Source organism: Coloeus monedula (genome assembly GCF_965178545.1).
Source record: "Coloeus monedula genome assembly, chromosome: 4".
NCBI classification, from domain to species: Eukaryota; Metazoa; Chordata; class Aves; order Passeriformes; family Corvidae; genus Coloeus; species Coloeus monedula.
The window spans coordinates 5702122-5722326 of NC_138784.1; the positions used below are offsets into that span (position 1 = coordinate 5702122).

Here is a 20205-nt window from a genome sequence, read left to right on the forward strand (position 1 = left end):
GAGGTTCTTTGTGGGAACTGTCCAAATGGCAGCTGTGTTTCAGGTGGGATTTGTCTCCTCTGACTACAGCAGCTTACAATAAAGGTCTCTCCTTCTGCCTGGGAAGGAATCCCATCATTGTTAACAGAGTAAATGTAGCCAGAACAGCTCAGCAGGTGTGATTCAAGTGAGTGGATGTAGGTCCCTACATCAGAATAAGAACTGCTCCATAGTCTGTATTAACTATATTGACTATATTGACTAGCCCACTGCTGTTGTAAAAGAGGCCTTGGAAGACACCTTCCTTCTGTCAGGAAAATCCAACCCCAGTACCTGAAATACAGTGAGTTTGAGCTGGACACAATTTTGCAAGCCAAGTTTCAGTAACTTTTTTTCAGTTAAATAACTATTCAGCATGAGTAGGTAAAACTCATATCATGCAGTGAACAAAATATTCTTACTGTGAGTAAAATGTAAATCAGATGTAAAGGAAACAAACGTGAAAGAACCGAACTCTGTCTTACCTCCCATGGGGAGAGCTGAAACTATGGAAGAACAGCAGTTCATGAAGAGAAAATGAAAGAGATGTGCACAGAAAAGCTGAAGTACACAAAAGTACAACAAAATAAGAACAGAATTTCTAGTAAATAGACCAGGCCACAAAGAACCTGCTAAGATGATAAAAGGTGAGCACTGTTAACAACAAAACAAGCCTTGAAACAGATACCAGCCCATATCTAAATATAGCCAAGGAAATTTTAGATCAACAAGTTAAGATATGGCTTGGATTTGCTTATGCTGCTGGGAAAATTACAGGCTAAAAATAGATTACTTTTCTTGTTGTTCTGCTGTAACACCATTAAAGAGTATCACTGCAACACTGACAATCTTATGTCTAGTCCATAAAGACTGACACACGCATTTCACCAATTGTGGTAATTACAGAAAATGGCCCATGATTTGATTAAGATGTTAATGTCTTGCAAAAATAGTACCACTTAAAGCACTTCATGGCCAAGGTATCCACAACATAATGGTTTTATGGAAAATGTCATCCAGATTGCGACAAGGGTGTCTACAAAAATCTCCTGGATGAAACACAGTATTATTTCACCTTACTCTGGAAAAAGACTGTCAGTTGCTGAAAGTTTAGTGGGAATAGCTTAAAATTCATTACACAGTTGGTATTAAATACAAACATAATGCAAATTCTTACAGCCCCACTGAAAAAAAAAAAGGGGGGGAGAACGAATGCACATGACAAAAGGCATGAGAAAAGACCACAAAAAAGACCACATAAATAAAGCCCTTTCAGCCCCATATATCTCACATAATGCAAACCACAGGTGAGGCTCTTCCAGATATTCCACATGAAGCTCATTCTTACTTGGTCAAGCAATTACTGGAAAAACAAAGGCAATTCTCAGGAGAAACTCAGGTCATCTTCTGCTTCTTCCAGAACAGAGAAAGCTTCTCCATCTCCTACAGTTTGAAACAGAGCAGGTTTTCATGCAACTGGACAGCAGCAGCGAAGATAACAGTGTGAAGAAAAGCAGATGCTGAAGTCTACCAGATACTGAAGAGATCTGTGAAACAGAGAAGCCAGCTGAAAGGCAGAGATTTGTGTTGCACTGTATATGATTTTCTTCTAGATGATTCAAATGAGAGGGTTATTTGAAAGATGAAATCCCCTGGCTTAAGTCAAATGTGGCTAGCAATGGCCAGTGAGAGGAAAAGTGTGATATTGAGAGCACTGTATTTCCCTCACAAATTCTTTCCTTCTTAATACTATTTTAAACTAATCCTGGCAACAAACATGATTTTAAAATGCCATTTTTAACATTGTGTGAGAGTCACAGGCAACCATTGTTATGGTAGCCTTGAGGGCTTCCTAAGCAAGAAGGCTGTGAAATGGTGTGAGAGGGAAGAAAAGAAGGTTCCGGAAAAGTAGCTCTCCATCTTGAAAAGTAGCATCTTCAATCTTTTTTGAGACATTGAATATTATAGGATCAGTAAAAGAAACCTGAAGGTCCCAAATATGGCATCCATCATTTCAGGCTGGAAGACTCATCGTGTTACCTCATCATGGTATACATGGCATGGACCATACAGCAAATGAGTCTCCGAAAAGAGGCTTGCAACAAAGAAGTATTCTCTGTTCAAAATTGCACTGAATGGACAAGATGATTCTGGCAAGATGATGCTGGTTTGGAGAATAATAAGCCCTTTTGCTTTTCTGGTGTTGCCTGCCAGGGAAAGGCAAACCTCACACTTCGGCTTTGGAGTTTGTTTTGTATTAGTCCGACTGGATCTTTAAAAGAAATCAGCCTCATATTAGGATTCACTGCCCTGAAGGAAACAAAAATTCTACACAGCACGGCTAGACCTGGAAATCACTAATTGCAGATAAAAAAATAGTTTTGACATGAGAACAACTGCTTTTCCTGTCAAGCACAGATTGCAAAACTTACCAAGCTGTAAGATACCACTTTGTTTCTACTGCCAGGCTTTGGTTGGGTATCTCACAGTGTGTGAGGATATCTGGTGCTGATGGCAGGCAGGCTAATGACCCAATGCCTGTTCAGTCACACTGATACTTTCCACTAACCCAGAAGAGGACTCCTGTGCCACTTGTACCAATGACCCCTAAAAACACTTCCAGCCTCGACAGATATCGGACAGGAGCCCTGGACAGTTGTCAGGCTCTTTATTTGGAGCAAAGGAGAGGCTCCATTCTACCAACAGAGCTGTCTGCAGAGGCTGTGTTCAACAGCTTTTTTCCTCTTTCTTATTTCCTCTGACCTAGGCTAATTGCTTCTTTCATCTGCACAGAGATATCCTGACTCCAGAGAACGTCAATTAGCGGATTTGTTGATTTTCCCCCCTCCCCATCATTGAGGAATGTAGCCTAAAGGAGTGGTTCTCCTTTTCTCACCCCATGTGTTGGATCTAGTTATCAAGTGACCTCAGGACACGTTAGTTCAGTTTATTGATCTGATAGGAAACTAATTATTTGAGAGGATTTGTGATTTATTTTCTATCAGATTAGCAAATTAATGTAATTCACCGTGGACTGCAGTATTGGGTACAAAGGCAAGAAAAAGTAACATTTAGGGATGGGATAAAAAGGAACCCACCCTTCAGAAGTAGCTCCCTCATGAGAATCTGTAATATAAAACTGCACCTCCAGCAATGGTGTCTCCTTGCATTTAAAGGCTTATATTGTCCTGCTAGTTAAACAACATAAAAAATGTGAAGTCACAGACTCCATGAAATACCTCATTCAATTTGATTCATGTTGACAGAACACACAGAATCAACCGTGATGAACACAGGTCTGTGGAGAGGCTTTAGGTGAAGTGTCTGCACCTGGAATGGGGCAGCCCTGGCTGTAGGGACAGACTGGGGACTGAAAGAGAGGGTGCCTTGGAAAGGGACCTGGAGGTCCTGGTTGAGGGCAAGCTGGACATGAGGCAACATGAGGCAGCAGTGCCCTGGCAGCCAGGAGGGACATCCCTGTCCTGGGGAGTATCAGGAACAGCATTGCCAGCTGGGCAAGGGAGGGACTGTCCCGCTCTGCTCGGGGCTGGGGCGGCCTCGCCTCGAGTGCTGGGGGCGTTTTGTGTGCCACAATTAAAAAAAAAAAAAAAAAAATATATATATATATATAAAGCTGTTGAAAAGTGTCCAAAGGAGGCCATGAGGATGGCTAGGGGCCTTGAGGGGAAGCTGTGTGAGGAGCAGCTGAGGGCACTTGGTTTGCTCAGCCAGGAGAAGAGGAGACTGAGGGGACACCTCAGTGCAGTTCCAGCTTCCTTGTGAGGGGCAGAGCAGGGGCAGGCACTGATCTCTTCACTCTCACGACCAGTGGCAGGACCCGAGGTAGTGACCTGAAGTTATGTCAGGGGAGGGTTAGGTTGGATATCAGGAAAAGGTTTTCCACCCAGAGGGTGTCTGGGCACTGGAACAGGCTCCCCAAGGGGGTGGTCACGGCCCCAAGCCTGACAGAGTTGAAGAAGGGTTTGGAAAACTCTCTCAGGCACATGGTGTGACTCTGTGCAGGGCCAGGAGTTGGACCTTGTGGGTCCCTTCCAATTCAGGATGTTCTGTGATTCTATGACTGCAGTCCAGTCCCTGCTTCAGAGGCTTTGTTGGGTGCTATGCTTATGCCTAGATCATTTTATTCAGCTCATCGTGTTTGTTGTCACCTCATACCTGTTGGGAGAGGTGTGGATGGAATTCTCTGAGTCTTATTCAATGAATGTTCTCCCAACGCTGTTTTTAATTAATCCCATTTAAAGGGATTCATTGTTCTGTGGGCAGGGCTCCTTTGCCCCAGGAATTTTAAGTATTTTGATTATGAATACATTATTGAGCCAAAATGATTTTCTTAAAACATCAATAGTCTCACTGCTCCCTTAGTACTCCTTGACCCTGAGGGAGTTGCTAGGAAAGCTACTGTCATATGGAGGTGAAAGAGGAAGGAAAGAAGCTTGGAGAAGCTATGGAGAAACATGGGAAAAATCTCAGTGGAGCTGGGTTTTTACTTCATCCCAAACTCCCAGTGGTGGGGGGCCAGTGTACAGATGGGAGGGCTGTGTCTCACAGATTAACAGCTTGCTCCACATCCTCTATCTGCTTCCCATCGGTGACAGGAGCAGCAGATTAATACGGCCATACATGCAGAGAGCAGAGAACAGCTGTGCCAATGGTGGTCACCACTTCAACAGTCTGCCTTCAACTCTTCTGGGAGAAAAAAAAAAAAGTCATTGGCCAGATGGCAGCATTCTGATGGATTTCTCTGAGTTTTATAAATCACACTGACCAGTTTCACATTTGGAATCATTAGTTCATCTCTATAGTAAAAAAGAATGATGTGAAAGGTACAATATGTAGTGTCTTGAATTATGCATGCAGTCTTTATGGGGATACAAACTGCTTTCAAAGAGTTTTACTCCCCTTAGTGATATATGTGTTTGTTTTTTTTTAAATGTTGTTCCAGAGTCCCTCTTTTAAGAGCATTCAGGTACTTTTCTGACTGTAGAAAATACGTACCATTACTGAACTTTGCAACAAACTCCATGTGTGATTTGTTTTGATCAAAATTTTAGACTAACTGTGAAGCAAAAGTTTTAACTGTGGAACCTACAGCAGCCTTCAGAAAGAAAAACTGCCAGCACCAGCCTGCACAAATGATGCAGATGTGGTTCCCTCGTGCCCTTTGTTCCACAAAATGGTAAAACTTCGGGCTCCCAGAAATCACGGGGAGTTCAGGGTGCAGAGCACCTGGCAGGATTAGCATGTGCAAATACATTTTATTTGATGGATACTTAACACAAAATACTTGAGTCCCTGAACCGAATGTCCCTGGGTGAAGTAGAACCAAGGTCTTCCATCACTCCTTGGCTGAGCTTCCTATTCATGAGACCAGCAAATCATGCCACCACCCTATAGCACAATAATTATATTTGCAAAATAATGTGACTTCAAAGGGGGAGGAGGAGCACCTTTCAGTATCCTCATAGAATAATCTCAGCTTCAGAACAGCTTGTAGCTTGGAGCAAAAGCATTTTCCTGGGAAGAGAGTGGCATGGTTTTGAATGCCCTTCATCCTTGAGGCTGAACATGTTCCCTGTAGAGCTCGTGGTGATGACTCTGCTGCCAGCCAGCCTGTTCGCTGTGAGTTACTCAGAAATGAAACTTGTAACTCCTTCTTAGGTGTGGCCTGAACACGGACAATTTATCCAGTCTCTGTGGCATTTGGGGCAATAATGCCTTGCCTGAGAATTCAGAAATATTTGGGCATATTTTAAGTACCAAGATGGCAGCAATTCTAAGTGCATGCAAAGCAGAAAGAGGCTGCAAAGGGGCTGGCAGAAGTTAGTTGCCTAAGGAAGCCATTTGGCAAAGCACATGCTGGGATTGGGCAGCATTTATGCACCTAAATTCTACCTAAATACCTAATTTATGGATCTAGGCCAATATAAGTCTAGCTGTGCTGCATGCAATTCTCTGCTAGGGAAAAGAATTGATTCTGCTGTGGAAGGTATCCACTGTTCTAGGGATTAAGAGCACTTGCTCTATGTTTTACTTAGGCTGCGTGGGGAAATATTAGGACATGACCTCTACCACCTCAGGAGCCCAAAACGCACATGATTTCCCCCTTGCTGCTCGCTGCCAGGCAGCTTTCCACAGCCCTTCACAGGAAGAGCCATTACTCACTTTACTCATCATCTAAGGGCTCTTGCTCTTAGGAGAGAAGGGAACTGTTTATAGAATAGCTTGTGTTTTCCCCAGCGTATCGTTCCTCTGGTAGTCTATAAATCTCAGGTGCTGTCAGTGCTGAGTGGAAATGAAGGGTATTGCTGGACAGGGAGGAATTCTTATCTTGTATCCAGTTACTTAAAGGTAACTCCAGATCTTCTCACATTCACTGCTCTTCATGTCTGGAATATCTTGTGTGGGACAACAGGGATTTAAAGTTTTGACCACATGGCATGATGGGGACCAAACCACACAACAGCTCGTCTGTCCAATTGTATTTTTCCTAAGGTGTTAAGGATGGGAGACAGGACAAAGCTGCCTGTGCAAAATACTGCCAGCTGTGAATTACCAATGTTTTGTGGGCACAGGAATGCTGCGAGTCTTCCCAGTTTTAGTGCTTATTCGGAAAGTGGCTTTGCAAAGCAAGGTTCTCTTAGAAATATCACGGCCACAGCACGGTTTTAGTAATTTACATTTGTCATGTATAACTTAAATCGAAGGGGTGTATGGCTATGCACAAATGCACATGCAATCAGATTATTCATGTGAATTGAAGTATACACACAGGCACAGAGATTCATTTCTGCAGCTGTGGATTTTACCTGAATTACTGCCACCTCCCTGAAACACTGAAAACGCGGATCCATGCCATATCCCAGACCTCTTTTGGAAGACGGGCACAAAGCACAGACAGCACGGTTTGCACGAAGGAAAAATAAGTCATCTCTTTATACTTTGAGGACTAAGCCTTTACGTAAGAAATTTCAGAAAAGCCTGACGCGGAGGGTGCGAGAAGATCGCGTTCACCCGGGGAGGAAATAGGACAAAACTTTCAATTTCCTTTGTCCTTAAGGACCCGATGAGAGGCTGCCAGCGGTGGAGCCGGGGATTGTGGAGTTCGAGCGCTGGTGCGCGAACAAGCGGGGCCGGGGATGAGGCGCCGTGCGCTCGGCTCGCAGCCGCGGACCGGCCGGGCGCGGCTCTCTCCCTCCGTCCCTCCCTTCCCCCGGCACGGCCGCTGCCAGCCGGCGCCTCCGCACACCGGATCCCGCCCTCCGTCCCCTCGGGACGGCCCCGGCCGCCTCCCGGCGCTCCCTCCATCCCCGCGGCTCCCTCCCCGCCCGCCGGAACCCGCCCCCGCCCGGCCGGGCGCGCCCCCGCGGCCAGCGCGCCCCCGCGGCGGCGGGCGGGGCGGGGCGGGGCGGGCGCTGCGCCCTCCCCTCCCCAAGGTGTTGGCGGCGGCGGCGGGGACGCGCTCGCTGCTCGTGCCCGCGCCGCCCCCCCGCCCGCGCTCCCCTCGGCTCTCCCCGGCTGCGGCGCCTCGGCCATGGCGGAGCTGAGCGCGGAGCGGCTGCGGGCGCTGCCCGGCAGCTGGAGTTACGGGATCAGCCAGGGCGGCCGCGTCTTCTTCATCAAGTGAGCGCGGGGCCGGCCAGGAGGGGAGCGGGGCCGGGCCGGGAGGGGCGTGCGGGGAAGGGGAGGGGGGGGAGCAGGGGGCGGCGGGGCTGCGCCTGCCTGACTCGGTCCGTGTGTCCGTCCCCGCAGCGAGGAGGCGAAGAGCACGACCTGGCTGCACCCGCTCACCGGCGAGGCCGTGATCACCGGGCACCGCCGCAGCGCAGGTAGGACCCTGCCCGGAGCCCAGTCCGGAGCCCAGTCCGGAGCCCTGCCCGGAGCTCCTGGCCCTGCCCCGGCTCGGCCGCCCCCGCCCGCCCCTGCCCCGGGCGGGCTCAGCCCGGGGTCCCCGCGGAGCCGCCGCAGCCCCCCGGGACAACTCCTGATCCCGCTTTCCCCGCACTTCGCGCAGTTGTTCCCCCCGGGGTGAGCAGCGCTGCAGTCGCCGTGCAGTCCTGCATGTCCAGCCCGCTTGCCAGTTTCTTCAAGCGCCTTCTTCCCCTGCTCCCGAGTTGCGCCTGTGTAATGTATCTGTCTCTGCTTTCCCTCCGTTGCCTTGTATCACCCCTACGAGACTGTATAGTTACCATTAGAGACCGCCTCGTTCCTCTCGTGCTCCTTGCTGGCTACCCCGGTTATCCACCTGCACAGCATCCTTCCTCAGTTTAGCATGAAACCGCTCATCGTATTTCTATTTCCAGAAGTACCTAGATTTAACCACGATAGGTGTACTAGAAATGTAGAGGCTGATTTCGCTAGTCACCTAGAAACCCTTTTTCTCCCTGTGCTTCCATCTAGGCTGAGTCTGTGTGGTTTCTAAGTGACTGAGAGAGGTGGAATAGGTAGGAGGAAAAAGGACTTGAAACATTAGAAATAACTTGGAGGGAGGAGGGTGGAATCAGTCTTTGCTTCTGCTGTTTGTTCCACTCTGGAGAAGTAGCAGCAGGAGGTGCTGGAGGAGGAGGATTTACAGCAGACACTCTGAGGACCCGGAGCCAAACTCTTGACTGCTGGAATTGCACACAGGCTGCATATGCCACTGGGAGGTGGTGGAGTGTAGTAATACGTGCAGTTGTTTTCATGTATATAATCACTTGGATAATCACAGGGAAATCTGCAAGTGAATTGGTCTGTATCAGATTATTTGCTTTTTATGTTTGGTTAATATTTATGCATTGAGGAATCAGAAACAGCCCTTTAGAAAACTATGGGCAGCCTTTCTTTTCTTTTCTTTTTTTTTTTTTTTTGAGTTGGGAATAGTTTAAAAACCACAGGTTTCTGGCTATTAGAACTCTGCAGTTCGATTTGCAACGAAGATTCTGTTGTTTGTAAGAAGTCATTTAATGCTGGGAAATGGAACTACGGATTGCTATCAGGCTCCTCTGTTCTCCTGCTTTCAGTGCACAGATTGAGAAAGTGGCCTTCATCTATAGCAATATGCATGGGGGCAGATGTGTGTGAAGTGCATTGCTGCTTTGCTTGTTCAACACTAGCATTAGCTGAGTGTTAATTCTTTTTTTAAACTATTCCCACTGTCTGTTGACTGATGATTTCACAGTAATTTTCCAAGTGTCTCGTTTGTTTCTGCCGTTAAGTGCCTTCTAAAGGAAATGCAGTTTGCTTTTGAGTGTCAGGAGTATTGTGTGTAACAGAGCAGAGTTATCATCAGGTAAATTAAACTTGTTTCTGAACACAAGACTCTGAGGCATGACCTTGGGATACACTGACCATAGCTTACCAATCAGATGCCAAAGTGTCTAAAAACCAAATCTGTTCCAATAGTTTTCATCATTCATGGATGTTAATGAATCTCTCCATACATAGATAAAATCAAACAGATTAATTCTGGGGTTTATCTCTTCTTTTGCTCTGACCATTGTTTTGGAACCTAGTCAAATTATGTTCAGAATGTCTTCTCTTAAGAAACAATTTTGAGTGAATAGCACTTCTTTTGCAGATGTATATTATTGTAAAGCTATCTGTTAAATAATTCTGTGAGGCATGTTCTAGATGGTGAGGAAAGCTTTGTCCTCCATTATGAATTGAAGTGCTTTTTATTCTTTGAGCTATTCAGCACTGGAAGGGTATTTTTTGCAAAGTTCTTACAGCAGCCATAAATACTTCTGCTGGAGAGACTTCCTGTTTGCCGTACTTTGCCCCGTGTCGTTATTGAAAGACACCTGGATTTTTGTTCTGGAGAAGACGGGAGTGAAGAAAAAAGCAGCCAGAGCAAATAAGTAATGGGAGGGATAAAAACCACCACATAACCCAGACTGAATTTTTTTTTTTTTGTCTTTAGGAAATACATTCTTGCTTTTGTAATTCAATGAGAGAGTGCTACATATCAATCATTGTTTTTATTGACAGGGGCAAACTTTTAAGGGTAGTGGTGCATCTAGAGGTGCATGGAGGTGCCCAACATCTCCAGAGCTTCCATTGCACCAGGAGGCTGTTACTTGAGAAATACTGACCATTAGTGGTATGGGGTTTTTTAATATCTGGACTCCTGACTCTTAGAAGTGGTAATAGAAAGGAAGAGATGTACCCACATCCTCCCCTAGATTTACATGGAAAATTATTTTCATGTAAAATGCAACAGAGTTGTAAACACTGCAGGAACACTTGTTAGTCACAACAGTGGTGGAATTATGCTAACACAATGCTAATGCTCTGTGGTGTAGTTGATACTGTGCCTGTTCAGAAGCTTGTGACTTGCATGTAACTCAGCTAGATGGATTTCTGTTTAGGTCTCTGCCTGCCAGGTAATCTGAGGCTGCTGAAGTTCAAGGCAGGGAGATCTGGCGATGACCCTGAGTTGCTGGTCAAAGGAAGGAACGTTAAACAAGGGCAGACTTAAACCATCCTCGTTATTATTTGAGAATGACAACCCCAAATCAGATTTTCACATGTGTAGCTTCTCTTTGCTTACAAAACTGACAGTAAGAGAGTCTTGTGAGTCAATTCTAAAATACTTGTTCCTGGGACTAAAGGTTTTGACACGTGGAATCAGGCACAGTATTTTAACTACCCTAGTGCTAGGGAGTAGACCAGTATGGCTAGCACCATTTCAAAAGGTAATTGGAATGTTTTGCTGCTTGTTTTCCAGACTTACCCACAGGTTGGGAGGAAGCGTATACTTTTGAAGGTGCAAGATATTATGTAAAGTAAGTTGAATGTTTGTCACAATACTATAATTTTCAATTAGTTTGTCTAAATGTTACTAATTTCGAATGCATTCTGAACTGTACTTAATTGTTATCCTGTAAATCCTATGACAGATTTAAATCCATTTAAATCTGTCATAGGGTATGTAGTCCTTTGTTTACTGAATCTGCACAGCTAAAACAATTTCTTGACTTTTTTTGTTAATTAAAGCTGTTTGAGGATGCAGATTCAAATGCAATTTCTGCTGTAAGTGTAACCATCTAGCAGCAAATGTCCTTGCAAGCCAAGAATACATTGAATTTGTCTGTTTGATATTTGTGTGTGTACCCTCTCGTGCCATAAATGCTTTCACAAAGGCAAGATCTTTCTTCATCACTGGGAGAAGAGTCTTGATTTCAGCCCTATTCTCTAATTACATTGTTTGAAGCCACACTGAAGGTTTAATTTGGCCATTTTCTTTGCAGACCTCCTGCTTCTAGCATTGATTTCCATTTTTTTTTTTTGTTCTGGTTGTAGTATGTTTTGAGGAGCACATTCACTGTGGTAGGCTTGCTGTGTGTATTGTCTTTTTGGATGAGAGACGTGAAAATAAAGCTCTTGTGTAGACGTCCAGTGGGTGCATTGGTTGGATCTGTACAAACTTCTTACAAGCTTTTCCTCTCCAGATAGTTAGACCATCCTTATCTGGAAAATTTTTAAGTGGCAGCTATGTATATTTGTCTGGTTAATATGCTTCTTTTTCTTCTATTTAACAATTCACAGGCTTTTCTCAATTCATTCAGGAGTTTTTACTCACTGCACTGTGTGTTTGGTTTGCTGTCTTTAAATTAATAATGTCATCAGTGGGATAACTTTTATGAGTGAAGGTTACAAATAGAGTTTATTGGCTGCAGGTAGGTTTTTTCTTTGTTGTAGTGTTGAGCACAAGGTTGCTGCTCTGTGTAAGATGCGCTGTAGACAGCATGAGGTGGACGTTATTTATGTGTTTCGTGGTTTATTTTATATGAGTGTGTTTGATTTGGTCCTAAACAAAATTTAGAAACACATACTGAAGAGTAATGCTCCCAAAAATCTGACCAGAATAGGTGCTGTGGTGTCTAGGAGGGCAGACTACTTGTGAATAGGCAACGTGTTCGTTTTCCTGTTCTGTTCTGCCTTCTTGCAATTTATGTTGCACGAGTTGTGCAGCAGTTGACCAGAAATACACCAGACTGAGGACAGGGAGCCATTAAGAGTTTCACCTCTGGAGTTCTGTGAAGATCATTAAATGAAGACAAGTAAGATTTAAAGTAAGCTGTGTTTGCGTGTATATGCAATATAAAAAAAAAAAATTCTTCTAGACCTTGAGGTGGAACCTTTTCTTGTAGAATAAGCCTATGGAACAGTGTGTTGGCCAGCTGTAGTAACTGGAAAATGACAACTTGAGTTTTCCTGGAATAAAAAAAGTATGTGAACCGCTACTGTAGAGCGACTGATGCTCTTCTGGACAGACTTAGTGAGTGGTAGGTTGTTTGTGTACTCTTGTCCTTCCAAGATCTCCTGTTCAAGGTGTTACCATAACTGTTAGGATGTACATGGAGCTGATTGTTTTGCTGATAGCCAGCACAAAATAGCTCCGTTTGTGTTTGGAAGTTGTGCTGCCTTTGAAAACATGTTGCACAAACACTTCTCTGTGATTTGATAGCTGTAGGAGGATAGCAGGGATGGTGCTGTCAGGCCTGCCGAAAGGTTCACGTGGTCTGACCAGTTTGGCATCCTTACTTAAATACTGGTTTGTTGTGTAGAGTCTCAGGCTGAATTTGAATTCCTGCCCAGTGATAGCTTCTCCTTTTAAAGCTGTCTCACATTCAGCCCTACTGGTGCTAGAGAGGATGTGAGAGCTAACGTAGACAGGGTGACAACGTTATAATCACTGTCTTCTGATCCTAGGCAGTGTAACTCCAGGTGATGTGTTGATTATAATAATTCTGGTTGTCGGAGTTTTAACTACTGGGGGCCTTCTGCATGAGGGGCAAACAGCATGGGCTGTTGTGACCTTCTGCTGTACAAACACTCTCACATGTGGATTTTTAACCATAACCTGCTCATTTGTGTGTACTGATTTGCTGAATATTAGTATTTTGTTATGTCGATTACCCCATAATAAAACTATGTTAAAACTAAAAACATTGAAAGCTTGTTTGTGGTTAAGTCTGAAAGAAATACATTGGTTTATGTTCTGTGTGAGTTACAAAGTTACAAGGAAATGAATGTTAATGTCACGCTTTTTGATGCTTCAGCCACGTGAAACCTAGCTGTTGGATTCCTGCAATGTGTCCAGTCAGAGAGTTAGACAAGGAGGATAGTCAAGTTTCCTGATCACATAAATTAGTTGACCTAACTTCTGAGGCACAGCTTCAAATATGTAGGTTGAATGGAAGTGTTTAACAACCCTCCTTTATGGTAAGATCTTATGCTAGACTGTGTTTGAAAATAAAAACCTTTTGAAAATTATTCTTCTGGTTCTTTAATAATAGGTCTTCAGTGTTCCAAGTGGGTGTGTTGCTGAATCTATTACTGTGCTTTTTTTGGCTTTGATGTAGTAAACACAGTATAATCAAATTGGGATAATGTCGAGGAGATAATCGTCAGCTAAATCTTAACATTCCTTGGACTGGCATTTCAAACAAATGACTCAGTATACAGACTGCATTGAAATGTGATTATTTTTAAAGGACACTATTTTTCTTGGGATGTGTGCACTCATTTTCAGCATAAGTAAATACCAAATGGTGACTATTTTACGCATTTCTTTTTCTCTCCCATGACACTGAATTTGTTCTAGTTTTAAGGTGGAAAGATACACTAAAACAGGGACAGATAAGGAGTTGTTTCCATTGCATACTATGGTTTTCTTTTGGTGTAGGGTTGTCCTACTAAGTTGATGCTAGCTAAGACTGACCTTTTTTGCAGGTTATTTTTTGTGGGTTTTTGAGCAGTAGAATATTTGATAATGACAGAATCCTTTCGCCACATCCTCCTCACCTCTTCTAAATGCGAATGACAAAAGGTGTTGTTTGCTATTTGGAGTTAAAAAATGTGCAATGCGGTGATACCTTGCATGTGTTCTCAGATGTGGTTACATTGTTTAGGGGTTTTGTCTCTTTCTGAGTGAGAAAGTCTGGTTTTGTTTACTTTACATTAGCTGTGTGCACGGACAGCCCTTCATCAGCACTTGGTGGGAACTCCATGAGTAAACTTTGCTGAAGTCATGCTTGGTTTGGTATTTATACAACTAAACTTTTACCCAGAATATGGGGCCCTATGGCTGTAGAACTGATACATTCAATTTTAACATTTAATAGTTATTGTCAGTTAAGTAGTGACTCTCCTGTATTTTGAAGTAAAACCAAGATATGGTAAAACTCTTAAGGCGTGAAAATTATGGTGCAGCAAACTTGATATTTTTCTTTTGTCCTGCTTAGAAACCTTCACTGGACTGGTTTTTGTGCTGAGTATATTGTGCACTCTTGAGCCCTGAAAAGTTAAGGGCTTTATCCCCAAAACACATCTAAGCTGGATGGTAGTATGGGAAGCTTAAGTGACTTAGGTTATTTATAAGTGCCTAAGGAAAAGGACCCCATGGGACAATCCCATTATGATACTTCTCAGCAGAGAAGAAGTACCTAGTCACGGGCTTCAGTCTTCTCACTGAGTAAGATCATGGAGAATTTCCAGCTTGATGTTTTTAGGACTTTGTGATGACTTCATAATCATTAGGCACCCAAGCACTGGGTTTGAGTACCATAAAATCACATAAATGTGTGTGCATTTTTGCATATGCATGTGTTTAAGAAACCCCTATTGTTGGTTAAAACAACCCAGTGATCTAAACTCAGGCATTTGCTTACTTTTTTTGCATTTTTGGTTCTCATTGCAGTAGTTCTGAATATAAGTTAGGATTTTTGTACTGATTTTTTTTTCTTTTCAAACAAGGGTTATATTATTTAGCTTTACCAAATAAAGTTACACTAAAAATCAATCCAAAGATGATATTTATGGAATTTTGCATCAGTCTTCCTAGGTTGGCTTCTACCAAAGCACTATTAGGTAAACTGTTTGGATGTTACAGTTTGATTTTTCTTAACTTTGGTGTAAGACTGACACTTTTTGGGCAGTACAAAATCTTGACTGCAAAAATTCTTAAAAACTTAAAGAATTAAGAAGATTGAAGTTTCATTTTTAGGGTTTCCTCTTGAAGTTTACCTTTTTCTGTATTCATCAGAACAGTTTTTGCCTGTTGTTTGCTGAATCAAGGCATTGGCAAACCCTGGCCAAAGCTGAGGTGAGTTCACTGTTGCATCACAGAGAGGTTTTGTGTGCTTTTATAGAGACTTTTTGTCAGTGCGGGTTTGTTTATTGTAGACATGTAGCTTGAAAATTGGGAAGGCAAGGAAAATTTATTAAGTGATTAAAAGGGATAAGATCTCATTCAGCTCTGAGTTTCTATTGTTTACTAAAATAAACCTGTGCTCATTGAGAATTCAGCTTTCGTTTGAACCTTTGTCTTTTATGTGCATTCTAAAGATCCTTTCCCATTCGGCTGAGACTTTCTCCAGAAAAATCAAAGAACAATCAGTCGTGTTTGCAGAAAAGCCCTTTCTTGAAAGGAAAAATGGAATTTGAGAAAAATACGAACAGATCAAACTGGTTTTCTCCAAGACTAAGAATCACAGCGTTCTCCCGGAAATCTAGTTCTTTTTTGTTACCTCTAACCTTTATTTTACTAAATGAAGAATAAACTTAATTCTTTTTCCTATGTCGCGAGACTGTAGGTCAAATAATGGTGTATGGCTAGATGAGTAAACTGGGACATAGCCACAAGCTATCCTGTGCCTTTTGTAGTGAGCAAAGCTGTTCAGATAAGAAGAACTTTTTGGGAATGCCTGCACATTTATTATCTGCTTTAACGTTTGCTTCTTTATTCCAGAACCAAAAATACCACAAAGCTGAAGCTGGGTGTGGAGGTGGAAGGATTCTAGGCACAGGAAGAAATGGGTGTGGGTCAGAGGAGAGGTGGGACTGCATCCAAGAAGCAGCTTCCTATGGGTTGGATGTGGAAGGACAAGGTTGTAGGTAATGGTGTGCTGAAGGAGAAGGCTAAAAGCATGGGAGCAGGGGAGAGACAACCAGGCAGAAAGGAGCAGTGGCAAGTCAGGAAAAGGAGTAGGAGTGGGAGCTGATTTCCTGGGAGCAAACTTAATGGGGTTTCTCCCAGAGGGAAGGGTGGCAAAAGTTCACCCTGCAAAAATGAGTTGTCTGACTCGTGTGCAGGTCTGGGAGGGCCCATTGTCCCTGGCTTAGGAACCTGTTTCAAAGTTAGTCTGGGAGGTGGAATATCAAATGTGAATGTTTGTAGTTTCTGTGCTTCTAAAGGTTCTTTTTGCCTGTGACGTCTGTGGTTGATATTTTGAGCTGTCTCTTTCCTGCAATGTGTTTCTAAATTGGGCAATACCTTAAATGCTTTGGTCTCACTAAGAGAGACTTGAAAGTATGCAGGAACTTACTGGTTTTTTTCTTTTTTAAATCATTACCAAGTTTTTCAACACTTGTAAGAATTAATGAATAATTCTTTAAAAATATAAGAACACCTATACATATGTAGCTATGTGAAGTATTGAAGTCCATGAGAAAGATATGGAAGACACTCAAACTTTTTGAATTTTGTTAGCAAATTAGTAAATTGGTCTCTAGCTTTAGATCCTTGTTTTTGAAGTGGTAATATCTCTTTCCTAGCTTTGGTCTTTTTTGGTGATTGAGTACTAATAGCAGATCAAGTAGATATATTCAACATCTACTAGGGTGAAGTGAATTCTTAGATGGTGTTTTGTTTTTGGTATTCACCATGTGTGAAGGATGGCAAAAAGCAAAGGAAATGCTCTTCAGTCAAAACTTTCATGTAGGTGGTTGCTGCAATGTTTAATGAATACAGTGGTGCAATTTTTTCCCCAAACCCTCCCCCCTTTGCAGAAAAAGATAACTGATGTGCCTTCTTAAGAATGATTTTGGGGCACATAGCAGTATATCATCTTCCTGTTGTGTCTGGGTGCTGCACAGGTTCTTTTTCCTTTCCCCATCTTGGTACCCATGTCCTGCAGCACCTGGAACTGAGGGACATTTCCAAAAACACCTCACCTGGCAGGCAGGTACCTTGTGAACTTTGCCAACAGAGGAGCCTACTCATTGTAGCTCTGTTTAGTAGAACTTTTACAGGTCCAAATTCTGCCTGGTGCCTTTTATGTTCTGCTTCTGCTTTAAAGGTGTTGCGCCCACTTTTATTTTATCCCTGTGGTCTGACAGAGTTTTGCTGTGCTGATCAAACCTGGTGTCTGTTGTGGTGTTGCGCCAAGCCTGTTTTTCCTGCACATGTTTATGTTACCCTGGCTCTTATTCTAATGAATTACACTTTCATTAAACCTGAGATACACTTGGGCTGGCAGTGCAGAGCACTCCTCAGTTCGCTTCTGTGTGCGAGTGAGAGGGGGAGAAGGCTCTTGTGGAGCTTCAGGCAAATCCTTGCTGGAAGCGAAGAGTGCTGGGATTTCTGCCAACGTGGTGCCTGGATGTGTGTTCTTTTCTGTGTTTCAGTAAGTAAATATCTAAATTTAAACTCCTTCTCTCTCTCCCTCTTCCCTTGCCTTCTTTCTTTGGAATGTGTGACATAACCATGCCTTTCAGTTCTCTCCATAGCTCTTGCATTTGGTTGGAGGGAAGGTGTTCTCTGACAGTGACGGTGAGGGACGAAGAAGCTGCATGAGTAGCCGCCATCAGAAGTAGAAATTTGGGGATGGGAACTTGAAAGCAGAGGCACTCCAGTAAAACTCTGCTTCCCAGTACTGGGCAGGACAGGAAGGTCTGGTTAAATGGTTGGTTGTGAAGTTGCATCTTTCTGCTCCAGACCGATGAAACTTGAATACTTGTTTGAAATCTGTGGAGTGGAAAAAAAAAAAGGCTTTTAGATGGTATTTTGAATGCCTGTGTGGCCTGTGATTGTCTTGAAGCTTTATATAAACAATTAAAGAGACACTTGCATATTCAGGAGGCTCCACAAACTTAGTTCTTCATGGCTTTCTCCACTGTGATTTAGTAAGAACAATTATTTGTAAGGAAAGGTATATTGCCAAGCAACCTAACCTTTAAAATTGGCTCCCTGCTTTTTCTTCTTCCAGAATCTATTATAAATCATGTTTAATAGAAACAAGTGCTTTAAAAACGAATTTTGTGCTTTATTACCTGGAAATGTTTCAGTGTGTCAGACCAGGCAAGAGTGGTCCTAGTAAGAAAAGGTGGTTGAAAGTTTTAATTTCAAATGCCATCTTTGCCATCTTTCCATTCCAGTATTTCCTGGAAGCTTTTATCATCTTTACTACTCTCTGAATAAGTAGGATACTGTAATTGCACAAATCCTGCAAAAATACAGCTTTGGATTTTGTTCTGAGCTGTACTGCTAGCAAAATTCTGTCATTTTGGATTTTGTTTTCTGTAATTTTATATTAAATCCTGCAGATTATGCAACTGCTGACCAATGTCTGTAACATTTATCATTTTTGAGAGTCTGTTTTTGAGATGAGTAAAAACATGTGATGTATAATCTTCACAATTTTTCAATGAACTTGGTTTATAAAAGGGACAGAAATCTCTCTTTGAAGTAAAATTTTGTGAGCAGCAAGAATAAATACACAGTGCTCTCAAATGTTTATGGTGAAGAAGAAAACCTTTTAATCTGATTTACCTGAATGCCTAAAAGGGTAACTTGGATTCCTCATGGCTAAGACTGTGGGGTGGAGGGTTTTATCGTGGATTTTAGATGTTGTTCACACCGTTTTGTAGGGTTACTTTTTATTTTTTGATATACAAGGAAAAACCTCTAGATGCGTATAAAACTCTTTGGTTGAAATTTTTTTTAAGGTTTGATGCAGAAAGTTGAAAAAGAAAGTTGCAAACAAAAATACATGTTTGAGAATCCGTGTCGTAAGATCAAGTGTTCATTTTAATGATGAATTTTAATCAGAAGAATGATGCAAGCTAAACCTCATTAGATATTCATATCATCTGTTCTGATCTGAAATCTCTCTTATGGTACAAACTCGTATCTTCTCTGCTTGATGTGGGTATCAGTTGCTTACCTGGTCTGAAACATTGAAATATTTTCAGCTGTTAAAGCACACAAATGTTACTTTTTTCTTTTCTTTTTTTTTTTTTTTTTGTAATTAATAACATTTCAGCTTTTACTGATTGATCCATCTTGTTTGTTGTATCAGCAGAGTTAAAAGAATTTGATTTTTGAATCAATACCTAAAAATATCCCTAATACAGTGAATTTTGCAGGAGTAGGTCGCTAAAGCTACCCTAGATCAGACAGGAGGTAGTTATTAACATTGTCCTACAATGACTTTGAAGAGTTTGGGAGCCTGAATACTTACCACTCATCAGTGGGAGTCTTGGGCCATCTGTTTGTAGTTTTTGGCCTGTAAAAAGCGCTGCCTTGGGGTTTCTTGCCTCGGTACACAGCCATTCCTAGGGACTGCAGCAGGCTGGCGAACCTGGAGTGTCCTGGCACTGCCGTGCAGCCTCATCTCCTGCCTGTGTCCCTCCTTCTGCTCAGCTTCCGATGCAAACGGGCCGGCAATCCTGCAATCAGCAAGGCCTCCTAATGAACCTTGCCTTGAAGTGCTCTGGGGATGAGGCTGGAAGGAAGCAGAGTGTGAATTGTGCTAACACTGCTGCAAAAGGTGTTTTATTTCCTTTGTACGCAGCCTCGGATTTCTTTATCCGCGACTCCTGTCTGTCTGACAGGTCAATTACTAAATGAAAGGGTTTTTTCCTGTAAACTGAATTTAAAAATTGCCCAGGTTTAAACTTTCTCTGTAGTGATGGCCACAAAGAGGAGGGTTTAAGGAAAGTATTTTGTTCTTAAGAGCAGATAAACTGACAAGAAAACCATTAAATTTGCCTACTTTTCTAGCAGGATATGTTGCACAGTACATAGTAAACAGCATAAAAGGTGACATTTTAGAATTATTTAGATGAGTGATGCCTAGTAGTATGGTAAAGTGACTTCTGTTCAAATGCAAATTTAATGAAAGGGTATCCTTTTGGTCTTCCTGTTACCAGTAGCGTTTATATCTTATATACAGAACACATTGTTCTTTATTTTTCTTCTACAGACCTCCCTCTCCCAAGTTTCCAACCTGGAATATTTGCATTTTGCTTCACTTTCAAAATATAATAAAGATCTGAACGTTTTCCTGAAGTGCTCTTTATTCTTGCATTCTAAGCTAAACACTGTAATGTGCTTCACAATTGAGCTCACTTTGTCGTTTTCATCCAACTTCAGGTGAGAGTGCCAAACCTGTCTAACAA

At 42.6% G+C, this 20205-nt stretch overlaps 1 protein-coding gene across 1 annotated transcript in view; it reads left to right on the top strand.

Annotated features, from left to right (window-relative positions):
- Positions 1–10744: 10744 nt before the first annotated feature.
- Positions 10745–20205, top strand: part of PLEKHA5 (pleckstrin homology domain containing A5) — a 156439-nt gene continuing 146978 nt past the window's right edge. The window contains exon 1 of the mRNA XM_082279991.1: positions 10745–10802. The gene's annotated coding sequence lies outside the window, so the exon portion shown is untranslated. The remainder of the gene's footprint in view (positions 10803–20205) is intronic.